A 16,684-nucleotide genomic window follows, 5' to 3' on the forward strand; every position below is an offset into this window, starting at 1 on the left:
CACACACACACACACACTCTCTCTCTCTCTCTCTCTCTCTCTCTCTCTCTCTCTCTCTCTCTCTCTCTCTCTCTCTCTCTCTCTCCTCTCTTCTCTCTCTCCTCTCTCTCTCTCTCTCTCTCTCTCACAAAACTGCATCCGAAATGTGTGGTTCTGTATGTGTGTACGGGGGGGGTGTGGGGGTAGAAGCCGAAATGGGAAAATATTGCTGGTGATATAGTGGACACTAGAGGGAATGTTGTCCACGCAGAGCTGTGGAAAGATTCCGAACCGTGAGGTGAATATCCTGTGGAAAGGGGGAGATGTGACAACAGGCATTAACATTCCCCTTCCTCCTCACACATCCCTCTGATCACAGAGAAGGGGGGGTGTAGCGGAGTGAGGTACAGATATACAGAGGGGAGTAGGGGAGGTATGGGAAGACGGAAATGGATTTAGGGTATAGGGCAGGGCGGGGTGCTGCATACGAAGAAGAGTATGGGGGAATGAATAGGGTACGGAGACGTGGAGGTTTGTAAGGGAGGGAAGAGTGAAGGTGACGGGAGGGGTCCCTCTATTAACATTGTGTATTCCCCAGCCTTCTACACCAAAATCCCTCTCTCCTTCAACACTTCCCACTGTTCACAATCCAGGTCGTTCCCTGCTGCAACAAATTAAAAAGCGCTTAAGTTCCAAGTTACCAAGAGCACCTTTGCCAGCAAACATCTTGTCCACATCCACACATTGCAGATCCTTTCTCATCCAAGACAAACTTGGCCTTGCTCCAATTTAGAATCTAAACCTGAGGAACGTCCTATCGTTTCCGACATTTACTTGAAGCTAATGACTTCCTGATCACTAGATACAAAGTATGCCCCTGAAGAAAACTCTGATACCCGTCTTATCTCATGCCGCAGTAGCAGATCAGGTATTGCTTTCTCTCTCTCTCTCACTGTCTCTCTTTCTCTCTCTCTTCTCTCTCTCTCTCTCTCGTCTTCGTACTGATTAAGGAATCTTACCTGAACTGAAAATTTTCGACAAACTCTATCGCACTGGTCCTTTTGCAGAGTGCGACTCAGTCAATAGGTGGAAAGCTGAAATGATCTGCTATCACAATCTTATATTTCCTGCAACTGTCTAAGATGTACGGAGAATTCAGGGTGACTTGGATAGGCTGGGTGAGTGGTCAGATACTTGGCCGATGGCGTTTAATGTGAATAAGTGTGAGGTTATCCACTTTGGGAGTAAGAACAGGAAGGCAGATTATTAGCTGAACGGTATAGAGTTGGGTAAGGAAGTAATACAAAGAGATCTCGGCGTCCTTGTTCATCAGTCACTGAAGGTGAATGAGCATGTGCAGCAGCCAGCGAAGAAGGCTAATGGAATGTTGGGCTTTATTACAAAGGGAATGGTGTACAAGAGCAAGGAAATCCTCTTGCATTTGTACAGAGACCTGGTGAGACCACACCTGGAGTATTGTGTACAGTTTTGGTCTCCAGGGTTAAGGAAGGACATCCTGGCTGTAGAGGAAGTGCAGCGTAGATTCACGAGGTTAATGCCTGGGATGTCTGGACTGTCTTACGCAGAGAGGGTAGAGAGACTGGGCTTGTACACGCTAGAATTAAGGAGATTGAGATGGGATCTGATTGAATCAAATACGATTATTAAGGGATTGGACAAGATAGAGGCAGGAAATATGTTCCAGATGCTGGGAGAGTCCAGTACCAGAGGGCATGGTTTGAGAATAAGGGGTAGGTCATTTAGGACAGAGTTAAGGAAAAGCATCTTCTCCCAGAGAGTTGTGGGGGTCTGGAATGCACTGCCTCGGAAGGTAGTGGAGGCCAATTCTCTGGATGCTTTCAAGAAGGAGCTGGATAGGTATCCTATGGATAGGGGAATCAAGGGATATGGGTACAAGGCAGGAACCGGGTATTGATAAGGAATTGATCAGCCATGATCTCAAAATGGCTTTGCAGGCTCGAAGGGCCGAATGGTCTAGTTCTGCACCTATTGTCTATTGTCTATCTCTCTACAGATTTGTTCCTCCTAATCCAGCGGATCGTTGGCTGTTCTAAACTGTGGCCATTAATTTCTTGTCCTCATTTCTTCATTTCCGTTGATGAATGAAGAACAGTAGATGTTATGTACATGGATTTCAGCAAGGCATTTGATAAGGTTCCCCATGCGAGGCTTATTGAAAAAGTAAGGAGGCATGGGTTCAAAGGGGACAATACTTTGTGTATCCAGAACTAGCTTACCCACAGAAGGCAAAGAGTAGTTGTAGACGGGTCATAATCTGCGTGGATTTCGTTCACCAGTGGTGTGCCTCAGGAATCTGTTCTCCGACCCTGACTGTGCTTGACTTTTATAAATGACCTGTGTGAGGAAGTGGAGGGCTGGGTTAGTAAGTTTGCTGATGACCCAAAGGTTGGAGGTGTTGTAGATAGTGTGGAGGGCTGTCAGAGGTTACAGCGGAACAATGATAGAATGCAAAACCGGGCTGAGAAGTGGCAGATGCAGTTCAACTCAGATAAGTTTGAAGAGGTTCAGTTTAAGAGACTTTCAGAAAGCCTTTGATAAGGTCCCACACAGGATATTAGTGGGCAAAATTAAAGCACACGGTATGGAGGGTAGGGTACTCACATGTATAGAAAATTGGTTCGCTGACAGGAAACAAAGAGTAGGCATTAATGGGTCCTTTTCAGAATGGCACGCAGTGACGAGTGGGGTACCGCAAGGCTCGGTGCTGGGACCGCAGCTATTTACAATATACATTAATGATTTAGATGAAGGGATTAAAAGGAACATTAGCAAATTTGCAGATGAGACAAAGCTGGGTAGAGTGTGGAAAATGAGGAGGGTGTCAGGAAAATGCAGGGTGACTTGGACAGACAGAGTAAGTGGACAGATTCATGGCAGATGCATGGCAAATGCAGTTTAATGTGGATAAATGTGAGGTTATCCACTTTGGTGACAAGAACAGGAACGCAGATTACTATCTGAATGGTGTCAAGTTAGGAAAAGGGGAAGTACAACGAGATCTGTGTGTCCTTGTTAATCAGTCATTGAAAGTAAGCATGCAGGTACAGCAGGGAGTGAAGAAAACTAATTGCATGTTGGCCTTCAACACAAGCGGAGTTGACAATGAGAGGAAAACGGTCCTTCTGAAGTTGTACAGGGCCCTGGTGAGACCACACCTAGAGTATTGTGTGCAGTTTTGGTCTCCAAATTTGAGGAAAGACATTCTTGCTATTGAGGGAGTGCAGCGTAGGTTCACGAGGTTATTTCCCGGAATGGCGGGACTGTCATATGTTGAAAGATTGGAGTGACTAGGCTTGTATAGACTGAAATATAGAAGGATGAGAGGGGAACTGATTGAAACATATAAGATTGTTAAGGGATCGGACAGGCTAGAGGCAGGAAAAATATTCCCGATGTTCGGGGAGTCCAGAACCAGAGGCCACAGTTTAAGAATAAAGGGTAGGTTATTTAGAACAGAGTTGAGCAAAAACTTTTTTCATCCAGAGAGTTGTGAATCTATGGAATTCTCTGCCTCAGATGGCAGTGGCGGCCAATTCTCAGGATCCTTTCAAGATTATTTAGATAGAACTCTTAAATATAGCGGGGTCAAGGGATTTGGGGAGAAGGCAGGAACGGGGGTACTGATTGTGGATGATCAGCCATGATCAAATTGAATGGCCGTGCTGTCTCGAAGGGCCAAATGGCCTACTCCTGCACCTATTGTCAATTGTCTATTGACGTTTTGATAGGTACACGGAGCTTAGAAAAAATAGAGGGCTATGGGTAAACCTAGCAATTTGTAAGCCAGGGGCATGTTCGCAACAACTTTGTAGACGGAAGGGCCTGTGTTGTGCTGTATGTTTTCTGTGTTTCCACCCATAAAGCCTCATGACGAATTCTCTTGTCTGTTCTGACTGTGCTCTGCGGTGACATTTTCTCAGCCCTGTAATGTCACCCCTCCTCCTTTAATTATTCCGCTTTCTCACGTCTAAAATATTGAACCCCGAAATGAAAATATATTATTGAAATATAGGGAACCCCGAAATATCCTGTTGTCCGGCTTGCTCCTCCTACACCCAATTCTGAATAACGGCTACAATCTCAGAATTCACTGTGTTGATTCCTGCCCTGAGATCGCCTGCCAGTCTTTACAGCCTCCTGCATTGAAATATACGGAGCTCAGGGCACCAGTCGCATGATGCACAACCTTTTGATTCCTGATTTATTCTGAGGTCTTAACAACATCTGTCTCCATATTGACTCCGCTGTCTGCTCTCGAACTCTGAATCCCATTCCCCTGCAAATCGAGTTCAACAACTCCCCCAGAATCTTTCATCTACAGTGCTGACAAACCTTCCCTCCAGGATATCAGCTCCACTCCAGTTTATGTGTAAACCGTCTTCCATCTATTTTGTACACGTCCCACCTTCCTTGGAAACAATACAGTGATTCCAATTTTTTGGAGCCCTCCTACCTACACCAGCACTTGAGCTACGTGCTAAACTGTATGGTCTTCCTCTGTCTGGGCACAACTGGGACGGGTAGTGGTCCTGTCCTTTAATTTAATAGCTAAATCCCTGACCTCATTTTGCAAAACCACCTTCACATACATACCGATTTTATTTGTACATTTATGCTGCTCAATCAGCCTCTTAAGAATCAAAGAGAATAAATGGTGTGCTGAGAAAAGAGGAAGGAAGGGGCGGAGAGTGGGGGCCACAGAAAGGGTGTTCAGGTTGCAGCCGTTAGAGCAGGACGTGTGAGCTACCATTTTCTTGCTCCCTATCTCTGATTAGAGTCCACTTAAACGCCGAAATCTCCGACCCCTTACTAGGAGTCAGAGGCAGAGCGAGAATCCCTCCATACAATCCCTTGGCACACTCCTAGAAACATACACGGAGTAAAGCTCCCTCCGCAACGATCCATTCCACACTACCGGGGTCAGACACAGAGTGAACCTCCCTCCACACAGCTCCCATTATGTACCACCGGGTTCAGACACAGACAGAAACCCCTTCCGCACCTTCCCATCACACAGTCCCGGGATCAGATACAGACAGTAGCTCACCCTACACCGACCCATCACACTCCTGGTGTCAGACATGTGTACAATCCCCCGCACCATTGCAGCGCAGTCTACAATAGTCAGAAAATGTGCGCAGCTCCCTCTCTCCCCCGGTCTCCCCACTCACCAATACCGAGCACTTCTGCGTTCCAGCAGACTCGAATTGTGTGTGTCCCTCGCAGATGCTGTGTGTGCCTGTGTGACCGGATGGCGTGCTGCCAGAAGAGGAAGGAAGGGGAGGAGAGAGGAGGCCAGTGAAAGGGTGGTGGGGCTGCAGCCACTGATGGTGGAACCACGTGACCGGTCTGTGCATGTAGAGCTGTGGAGAGGCTCAGAAACTGGTGACAGATATCCGGTGGATGGGGGGAGGTGCAGCACCAAACGTCCTCTCTCACTCATAGTCACCACAGTTGCCTGTGAGCACAGAGAGGGGAGGGGGCCGACGGAGATTGTGAGGGTTTTAGAGGATAGAGTGTGTCACGGAGAGTGGGTGAGCCACAGGGAAGGTAGAGGATGAGGGACACGGCGAAGTGAGGGAATGGTTCACGGTGATGGGGGAGCTTGCAAGTGAGGGAGGGGTGACGGAGACGGGAGTAGTGTAGGAGAGGGACTGTTTGACGGAGATTCCCCAGATCCTTTGATCTCATCCCACCCGATGAGTTTAAACAGCACTCTGCGATTTTCTACAGAGCAGAGAACGTCAGTAACAGAGCGCAACAGACCCTTCGGACCAAAAGTTTGTGATATACCAAATACACCAGATCCATTCTGCAGACACCATGTCAGTCTCCCTCTATTCCGTGCACACCAATGAGCCTGTTAAACAGCCTTAAACGCCTCTGTGGATCTCCCTCCACCACCAGCGCTGGCAGCACGTTCCAATCACTCACCAAACCCTTTGACAACAGAAACGTACCAAACACATCTCCCTTCAGCTTACCCCCTCTCACTTTAAAGCGGGACCTCCGGTGTTAGGGATTCCCACCCTGAGGGTAAAAATACCCGCTGTCTTGTCAGTCTGTGTCTCTCTTAATGACGTAAAGAGCTGTCAGGTGTACCCTCAGACTCCCCCGCTCCAGAGAAAAGAAACTCCGCCGACCTTCGATTATTCCCGCATTAGTACGACTAAAACAGCCGATACCCGGGAATACTGAGTGAACGGTCCTGCCCGTCCTGCAACCGACTCTCACGCCTGGCTGAAATATCATGCTTCCAGGCGTTGGCCCCTGCCCTGAGCTGGTCAACCTTCTGTACAATACCTCCTGCATTGAAACGGACGCTGCTCAGACATGAGTCCCAGCAGACTCAACATTCTGCTACTCAACATTATCTGAAGTCGGAACAACATCTGTTCCAACAACCACTCCACTATCTGTTCAGGCGTTCTGGTCTTCATCCCCCTGCAACTCTTGTTTAAGTCCCAACACTCCCCCTTTCTGATGGCAAAACTTCCCGCTGGGATACAAGTTCCACTCAAATTCAGGTGTAAACTGAGAGTTGCTCATAGGAGAGGAAATGAAGGAGCTGAGCATCGTGAGGGTGGTGTGGCGCGGTCTCCAGGCTGGCGTCTGCGGTGCTCCCTAGTGTTTGCTCAGCAGAATACAACTCTGTTCTGGTCAATTTTGGATGACAGTGGGGATATATGTGTAACCCCCAGGTTCGGCGGGCTGCGTTAGACTAGCGGAAGACAGTCGCCGCACCCACCACCCTCCACAAGCCAAGCTGATGAAGTCTCGTTTGCGTGGGTACTGCGAGATATCTTCCCCTTTTACAACTCAGTATCACGAAAGATCAGACAGTGCACCATATAAAATTAAACAAATGTGCTTCATTTCTTTATTGTACTCAAAAATAAAAAGGGTCCATTTTAATGAAACAGAATATTTTGCAAGTTGGAGCTCACGGTTCTCCGTCCTTGAATCCCACATCGATTTCCTCCGATCTTCGTCAACTCCCGCACACGCACTCCAAGTCCACTCCGTCCTGCGGTCTCCCAGCTCACTCCTCTCATGTCTTCTCTCTTCATCTCTCGCCCAAAAGCCAGCGAATATTTCCTCTCATACACACAGGAAAGAAACAAGAATTCTCTCACAGCACATTAGCAGTGAAACCTCACTGACCGTTACATTCCTCTGTGTGTGTGTGTGTGTGTGTGTGTGTGTGTGTGTGTGTGTGTGTGTGTGTGTGTGTGTGTGTGTTTGTGTGTGTGTGTGTGTGTGTGTGTGTGTGTGTGTGTGTCTGTGTCTGTGTGTGTGTGTGTGGGTCTGTGTGCGCGTGCGCGTGTGTGTGAGCGTGTGTGTAGACCTATTGTGTAAATGTTTTATTGATGTTCAGCATGTGCTTGCTACCTTTCTCTCCTGTGCATATTGTGTGTGATTTCTGCCATGTGTGACTACTGGTATTGCCTTTTTCAGCTTGGTCCTGGCTGTATTCAAGAACGATGGAATTACAATGAAGCTGAACTTGAATTGAATTGAAATGAACTGAAACTGTCTCGTCTGTAAAGGCCGTCCATTCTTTGGAAGAGAGCCCCGTGATCCACATATCTGAAGCCCTTGTTCCGACCCCAACTCCCTGTCACGTGTTAAACTGAATGTTGTTTTTATTTTCCTTTCTGGCCACACCTGCACATATATAATTTTTCACACCCGCCTTCCTCTTCCTACCAATATTAGTGGTACCCATAAGGACCACACACCACCGAGGAGTCTCGTTCTCGTTCACAGAAACTCTTTTATTCCGTACCTCTGACAAAAGGAAATCCTATCGCAACGACTCACCAAACTTCCACCTTCCCACCCTCTATTCCTTTCTGATCCACAGAACCATAATCAGTGCCAGAACCCTGACCGGTGAGACTTCCCCCTGATTGGTCATTTGTACCTGTCTCCTCCCATCCAGAAGTGCCCGAAGTGGTCTACCTGTTATTGAGCGGGTTGGCCACAAGAGGTCTCTGCACTGGCTCTGGCAGTTTAACCCGTTTCGTGATTGTCATCCAGTTTACCTTGGGTGTAAGTACCTCTCTACATGATAGAATTATTGGGGGATGGGAACCGAACTGAAGACACCGAGGAAGAGGCGGTTGGCTCACAAACAGAGAAAGCTTGCAGGCAGTGCGAGAGGGCAGATACGCTCTGACCGAATGTTTGAGATGCGGCTATTTTAATGCAAGGAGTGTTGTGAATAAAGTCCATGAGCTTAGAGCGTGGATCAGTACTTGGAGATATGACGTGGAGGTCATTACAGAGACTTGGATGGCTCAGGGACACGAATGGTTACTTCAAGAGCTGGGTTTTAGATGTTTCAGAAAGGACAGGCTGGGAGGCAAATAGGTGAGGGCGTCGCACTGTTGATCAGAGATTGTGATACTGTTGCAGAAAAGGTGGACGCCATGAAGGGATTGTCTACGGAGTCTCTGTGGGTGCAGGTTAGGATCAGGAAAGGGTCAATAATGTTACTGTGTGTTTTTATATAGGCCGCCTAATACTAACAGGGATAGTCCATTGAGAGTAGGGGAGATTCAAACGAGAGGACATGATTTGAGAGTTAGGGGGCAAAAGTTTAAGGGAAACACGAGGGGGTATTTCTTTACTCAGAGAGTGATAGCTGTGTGGAAAGAGCTTCCTGTAGAAGTAGTAGAGGCCAGTTCAGTTGTGTCATTTAAGGTAAAATTGGATAGGTATATGGACAGGAAAGGAGTGGAGGGTTATGGGCTGAGTGCGGGTAGGTGGGACTAGGTGAGATTATGAGTTCGGCACGGACTAGGAGGGCCGGAATGGCCTGTTTCCGTGCAGTGATTGTTATATGGTTATATGGTTATATGATATCGAGATGCCAATAGGGAAACACATCCGGGAAAGATGTAATTATAAAAGTTTTCGTGATGGGAGATTTTAATTTCCCAAATATCGACTGGCATCTCTCTCGAGTAAAGGGTTTAGATGGGGTGGACTTTGTTAAGTGTGTTCAGGAAGGTTTCTTGACACAATATGTAGATAAGCCTACAGGAGGAGAGGCTGTACTTTATTTGGTATTTGGAAATGAACTTGGTCAGGTGTCAGATCTCTCAGTGGGAGAGCATTTTGGAGATAGTGATCATTATTCTATCTCCTTTACAATCACATTGGAGAGAGATAGGAACAGACAATTTAGAGAAGCGTTTAATTGGAGTAAGGTGAATGATGAGTTATCAGGGAGGAAATAGAAAGCTTAAGTTTGAAAGCGATGTTCTCCGGGAAAATTACGGAAGAAATGCGGCAAAGATTCAGGGATATTCGTGTAGAGGCTGCATAGGTACGTTCCAATGAGACAGGGAAGTTATGGTAGGGTACAGGAACCGTGGTGTACAAAGGCTGTAAAAAAATAGTCAAGAAGAAAAGAAGAGCTTACAGAAGGCTCAGAGAGCTAGTGAATTTTATTGATCTAAAAGATTATAACGCTACTAAGTAGGAGATTAAGAAGAAAATTAGGAGAACGAAAACGGGCCATGAAACGGCCTTAACAGCCAGAATTAAGGAAAAACCCAAGGCATTTTACAAGTATGTACAGAGCAAGACGATAAGACGTGAAATAATTGGACCCATCAAGTATGACATTGGGGAAGTGTGTATGGAACAGGATGATATAGCAGAGGTACTTAATGAATACTTTACTTCAGTATTCACTATGGAAAAGGATCTTAGTGATTGTAGTGATGACTTGCAGCAGACTGAAAAGCTTGTGTATTTAGATATTAAGAAAGAGGATGTGCTGGAGCTTTAGGAAAGCATCAAGTTAGATAAGTCGCCGGGACCCGATGAGATGTACCCAAGGCTTCTGTGGGAGGTGGGGGAGGAGATTGCTGAACCTCTAGCGATGCTTTTTGCATCATCAATGGAGACGGGAGAGGTTCCGGAGGATTGGAGAGTTGCGAATATTATTCCTTTATTCAAGAAAGGGAGCAGAGATAGCCCAAGAAATTATAGACCAGTGAGTCTTACATCAGTGGTGGGTAAGCTGATGGAGACGATCCTGAAGGCAGGATTTATGAAGACTTGATTAGGAGTAGTTAGCATGGTTTTGTCAAGGGGAGGTCGTACCTTACGAGCCTGATTAAATTCTTTGAGGATGTGTCTAAACACATTGATAAAGGAAGTCCTGTAGATGTAGTTTGTATTGATTTCAGCAAGGCATTTGATGAAGTTACCCAATTCAAGGATTAACGAGAAATGGAAGAGGGATGGGATCCAAGGGGACATTGCTTTGTGGATCCACAACTGGTTAGAAGTGTTGTGGCTAGTGTGGAGAGATGTTAAAGTTCACAGCTTGACATTGATAGGATGTAAAACTGGGCTGAGAAGTGGCAGATGGATACCAATCCAGATAAGTGTAAAGTGGTTCATTTTGGTAAGTCAAATATGATGGCAGAATATAGCATTAATGGTAAGACTCTTGGCAGTGTGGAGGATCAGAGGGATCTTGGTGTCTGAGGCCATAGGTCGCTCAAAGCAGCTGCGCAGGTTGACTGTGATGAAGCGGGCACGTGGTGTATTGGCCTTCATCAATAGTGGAATTGATTTTAGGAGCCGAGAGGAAATGTTGCAGCTTTATAGGACCCTGGTCAGATCCCACTTGGAGGACTGTGGTCAGGTCTGGTCGCCTCACTACAGGAGGTATCTGGAAGCCATAGAAATGGTGCAGAGGTGACTTACAAACATGTTGCCTGGATTGGGAAACATGTCTTGTGGTACCAGGTTGAGTGAACTCGGCCTTTTCTCCTGGGAGCGACGGAGGATGAGAGGTGACCTGATAGAGGTGTATAAGATGATGCGAGTTATTGATCGTGTGGACAGTCAGAGTCTATTTCCCAGGACTGACATGGTTGACATAAGATGACAGAGATTTAAGGTGTTGGGGATTAGGTGCAGAGGAGATGTCAGGGGTAAGTTTTTCTTTTACTCAGAGTGGTGAGTGCGTGGAATGGGCTGCCGGCAATGGTGGTGGGGGCAGATTCGACAGGTTCTTTTAAGAGGCTTTTAGATAGGTACACGGAGCTTAGTAAAATAGTGGGCTATAGGTCAGTCTAGTAATTTCTGAGGCAGGGATACGATCGGCACAACTTCGTAGGCCGAAGGTCCTGTACTGTGCTCTAGGTTTTCTGTGTTTCTGTGTTTCAGTCGGACCGCGTCTCGGAGCAGCCGCATACGGTCTGCTATACTCTGCCGGACACAAGACGACGAAACAAACAACGGCAGACAATTCGTTTGGCGTATTGGAATAGCGGCAAACGGCCGGCAAAACTCAGCTGGACGGCCGGCTCTCGACTGGACCCTGGGCCCCCGAACGACAGGCTCACGACTGGACCCAGGAACCGCGGACGGCAGACTCTGGACTGACCCAGGAACCGCGGACGACAGGCTATCGACTGGACCCAGGAACCGCGGACGGCAGGCTCTGGACTGGACCCAGGAACCGCGGGCGGCAGGCTCTGGACTGGACCCAGGAACCGCGGACGGTAGGCTCTGGACTGACCCAGGAACCGCGGACGACAGGCTATCGACTGGACCCAGGAATCGCGGACGGCAGGCTCTGGACTGGACCCAGGAACCGCGGGCGGCAGGCTCTGGACTGGACCCAGGAACCGCGGACGGCAGGCTCTCGACTGGACCCAGGAACCGCGTACGGCAGGTTCTCGACTGGACCCAGGAACCGGGGACGGCAGGCTCTCGACTGGACCCAGGAACCGCGGACGGCAGGTTCTCGACTGGACCCAGGAACCGCGGACGACAGGCTCTGGACTGGCCCAGGAACAGCGGACGGCAGGCTCTCGACTGGACCCAGGAAAAGCGGACGGCAGGCTATCGACTGGACCCAGGACCCGCGGACGGCAGGCTCTGGACTGGACCCAGGAACCGCGGACGGCAGGTTCTGGACTGGACCCAGGAACCGCGGATAACAGGTCTCCACAAGACTCGTTCTCTGCGGACCAGTGCGAGCATAGACTCCCTGCTGAAGTGACCAACCAGCAGCGAGTAGATGTAATCCGGATTTTTTATGCTGCCGGTTCGAATGAGGATAAGGTGCCCTCATCAAGGAGCCCAGTGCAACACGGGGAAAACGGAAATTAACTGAAGTGCGGAGTCACCGGACCGGACCGTGACAATCCAACGATATCGGGTAACACGGAAAGATAAGCAAGAAGGTCACAGAGCTGGGATAGCACTCTTAATTAAGGATGAGATCAGAGTGATAGTGGGGGTTAATATCAGATCTAAGGGCAGAATGTTCAATACATCTGTGTGGAGATAACACATTCATTCAAACACTAGGAATGTGCCATGTTGCCGACTGGACAGCGGCAGAAATCCAAGTTTCGGCACTCCCATTTCCCCGGTGTGGTTGGCTGTCACCTTCCTTTTAAGGCACAAAATGCCTTATCTGCCAATGTTCCTCATGGAATGTCTGTCGGTGAAGGCCTCGCGCCGAGCACTCAGTGCTCAACCGTACGGGATCCATTTCTTGTACTGCAATTTGTGACTTTACATTTGGATTCCATCACTGTGGTCTTGTTTATTTCGAGTCTGAGCCGGAGTGTATTCTAGACTCTACTCGGCCCTTGCCTTCTCCACCATCAATATCTCTCTCGGTACAGAGGGGATTGCAAGGTTAGGGGTTTGAGGGGATGTGGTCTGTCATTGAAGACTCGCGAATTTCTCCGGATGTACTGTGGAGAGCGTTCTGACTTGTCGCATCGCCGCCTGGTGTGGAGGCTGCAACGCAGAGGGTCTCCAGAGGCTGCAGAGGGTTCTAGGCTCAGCCAACCCATCACGGGCACAAACCTCCCCTCCATCGAGGACATGTTCAAGAAGGAATACCTCGGGGAGACCGCATCCATCAGCGAGGACCCCCTCCAGCCGGGAAATGCCCTGTGCTCATCGGTACCATCGGGGAGTGGGTACAGCAGCCCGTAACCTCAACAATTTACAAGCACTTGCTTCCCCTCCACCATCACATTGCGAACGCTCCCTGAACAGTTAAACACTCCGTCGGTATTCACCTTTTTTGCAGTATTTATTAAGTCTCACAATTTACGTTAATTTTACATCTTGCACCGTGTTGAGGTTATCTGGAAGTTGTAGAAGGCGTCGGTGAGGCCGCGCTTGGAGGGCGGTGTTCGGTTCTGGTCGCCCTGCTCAATGAAAGATGCCGTGGAGCTGGAAAGAGTGCGGGGGGAGATTTACGAGGATGTCGCGTGACTCGAGTGTCTGAGTTATGGAGAGAAGGCAAGAAGAATGGGACTTTGTTCCTTGGAGCGTGGGTATGAAGCCAGGAGAGGCACAGATAGGGTGAATGTGCATTATCTTTTCCCCTGGTTTGGGGAATTGAGAGCCAGAGTGCACAGAATTGAGTTGAGAGCGTGTGGAGAGATGGGAGAGAGGAGAGGCACAAAATGTGGTCCAAGGGGGAGAGGTGGGGTGGAAAAGGAATGGGTTAGGGAGAAGAATGGAGAAAAGAGAAAAGGAGTAGAAAGAGGGAGTAACTGGAAGCGAGCGGGGAGCGCAGGGCAGGGGAGGGAGGTATGGATCAGAGGGGGAGAGGGAGAGTAGTGGGGGAGAATGGGGATGCGATTAGAGGAGGAAATTGGGGTAGGAAAGAAGGGATGAGGGTGTCAAGGGGTGAAATGATGGAGGAGTGAGAGTGGGGTAGTTTGAATGGGGAGAAGTGGGGAGTAGTCACTTGACTGATGTCGGCCCGAGAGGCTGTTGACAGAGACCTCGGATATCTTCTGGAATATCCGGGTATAAATGAGCCCTTTTCTCGCAGATGAATCTGTGTTTCCTTTTGCAATTGTCATTGTAACTGTACGAGTCACACTTACTGCAGGTGGGCGATCCATAGTACATCTTGTACAGAAGATAAGAGGCCACATTCCTATCAAAGAGGGTTAGACAATTTCAATAGAGATAAAACAGATCCAGCAGACAACCGGAGACCGTCGCCAAACTAATCCCACTAATCTGCGCTCTCCCCACAGCCCCTTGTCAGACTCTGAACTTATCCCATGATACCGCGCTCTCCTCGCACCTCCGGGTTCTTGGCCGTACGAATCCCACTACACCGTCAGTTCCCAAATTAATCACACTTCCCCACCGTCTCTCGACGACCCTGCATGAGACAACAAAATAATCTCACTGTCCCACTCTGCTAACCGCCCTCCAAAATTATCCCACTGATGTACTCTCTCCCCACGGCCCTCTGTCAGTACCCAACCTAATCCCACAGCCCCAGTCTCTCTACACGGCCCTGTCTCAGTCTCCAAACTTATCCCACTGACCCACTCTCTCCCCACGGCCCTGTCTCAGTCTCCAAACTAATCCCACTGTCCCACTCTCTCACCACGACCCTCTGTCTGTACCCAAACTAATCCCACTGTCCCACTCTCTCCCCACGGCCCTGTCTCAGTCTCCAAACTAATCCCACTGTCCCACTCTCTCCCCACGGCCCTCTGTCAGTACTCAAACTAATCCCACAGCCCCAGTCTCTCCCCACGGCCCTGTCTCAGTCTCCAAACTTATCCCACTGCCCCACTCTCTCCCCACAGATCAATGTCAGTACGCAAACTAATCCCACTGTCCCACTCTCTCCCCACGGCCTCGTGTCACTCCCACACCACCGACCTGTAACAGTCCAAACCTCACCCGTCTCTGCATTTTCCAATCCAGTAAGTTCTGTATACATCGCCGATAGAGATGGAAAGAAATTCCTGTGAAATTAAATCCCTTCGATTAATGTGCAAGCAACGCCCTGGGAAATGTTTTTCTGCTAATGTAATGGTTTCTCTGTTGCAGAAGTGTGTTTGAAATAACGGGGGCTTTGGGAATGGGCGGCGTCCCATGACGGGAGGGGTTCTCCTTCCTGTCATCCCGAGAGCGAGGGATTCGCGAGATTTTTTTCGGCAGAAGATTGAGACAGAAGATGCCAGAATGGGGAAATCGGAGACTGCAGGCTTGAGTGGACTTGGAATGGGGTCGGGAGTCGACCACGCCCGGGGGAAATAGATGGAGAACGGACGGACGGGAAAACAGTGAGCTCCAAGGAGCACATTAGACTGTTTCGTTAAAATGGGCCCTTTTCCTCTTTGTTTTCTGTACTAACCCTGGAGTCAAATGACGAATCATAAACCCAATGTTTTAATTGCATATTGTGTACTGCTCGTTATTTCGTGGGATTGATTTGTAAACGGCCAACACATCCAGACAAGCGAGATTTCTCAGTTTGGCCGGGCCGGAGGCAGATTCGACCCCGCCACCGACCCCCAGAGAAATGCATGTTGGTCGAACGTGAGGGTTACATTTAGCCTCTCTCCATACCTGCCCGCGGGAAAATGTGAAGAGATGGCACAGAGATGGAATCACCCAGTACCTGCTCCCAGTAAAGTGTGATGGGACGGTGTAGATGGAGTGTCACTCTCTGCCTGTCCCCGGGAGTTTGTGACAGGACGGTGTGGAGGGACTTAATTCCGTCACACTCAAATAGTTCTATAGTTGCACCGTGGAGAGCATTCTGACAGGCTGCATCACTGCCTGCTATGGAGGGCCTACTGCACAGGACCGAAAGAAACTGCGGAAGTTTGTAAGTCTAGTCAGTTCCACCTTGGGTACGAGTCTACAAAGTAACCAGGATATCTTCAGGGAGTAGTATCTCAGAAAAGCGGCGTCCATTATTAAAGACCTCCAGCACCCGGTGCATGCCCTTTTCTCACTGTTACCACCAGGGAGGAGATACGGAAGCCTGAAGGCACACACTCAGTGATTCAGGAACATCTTCTTCCCCTCTGCTATCCGATTCTTGAATGGACTGTGAAGCTTTTGACACTACGTCACTTATTATAATGCATACAATGTGTTTTTACACATTTTAAATAATCTATTCAGTAAACGTGATTGCTTTACTTGTTTATTTTTTATTATGTTTTATTTTATGTGTTATTATTTTTTCTCTCTCCCTGCTAGATTATGCATGGCATTGAATTGCTGCTTCTAAGTTAAAAAATTCACGTCACATGCCAGTGATAAACCTGGTTGAGATTCTGCTTCTAGTGGGAGTTTCACTCTGTGTCTACAACCGGGATTGTGTGATGGGAAGGTGTGGAATGGTTCAATCTATGCTAGACTCCGGGAGTCACTTACATCTTCCTCGCTTGAATTTATTTCGAGGGGCCTTGAATTAAAGTTTGAACAATGTTCACTCGCTCCATCGTAGGATTTCTCCAAGTTGGATATGAAATAACACCGATCTTCGTTTTCCATCCAGTTCTGAGGACACGTTTGCACTGCAAATCAGGAACAAACAAACAGTGAATCTCCCTCCAGAACCCCCATTGCGCCGACTGGTATCAGAAAAAAGTCAACCTCCCTCCACAACCCGGATTCAGACCGCAGGTGTGGCTGCTATCACACCATCCCATCACGCACTCGTACAGCCAGACACGGAGTGAACCTTCCTCCTCACCTTCCCAAAACACACTCCGGGGGGAAAACACAGAGTGACTCCCCCCAGCCTGTCCAATCCAACACTCGCGGTGTAAGAGACGGAGTGATGTCTCCACCTCCTCCCTCCCCCTCTCTCACCCCCAACCCC

The sequence above is a fragment of the Hemitrygon akajei genome, unplaced genomic scaffold, assembly GCF_048418815.1.
Source record: "Hemitrygon akajei unplaced genomic scaffold, sHemAka1.3 Scf000175, whole genome shotgun sequence".
Classification (NCBI taxonomy): domain Eukaryota; kingdom Metazoa; phylum Chordata; class Chondrichthyes; order Myliobatiformes; family Dasyatidae; genus Hemitrygon; species Hemitrygon akajei.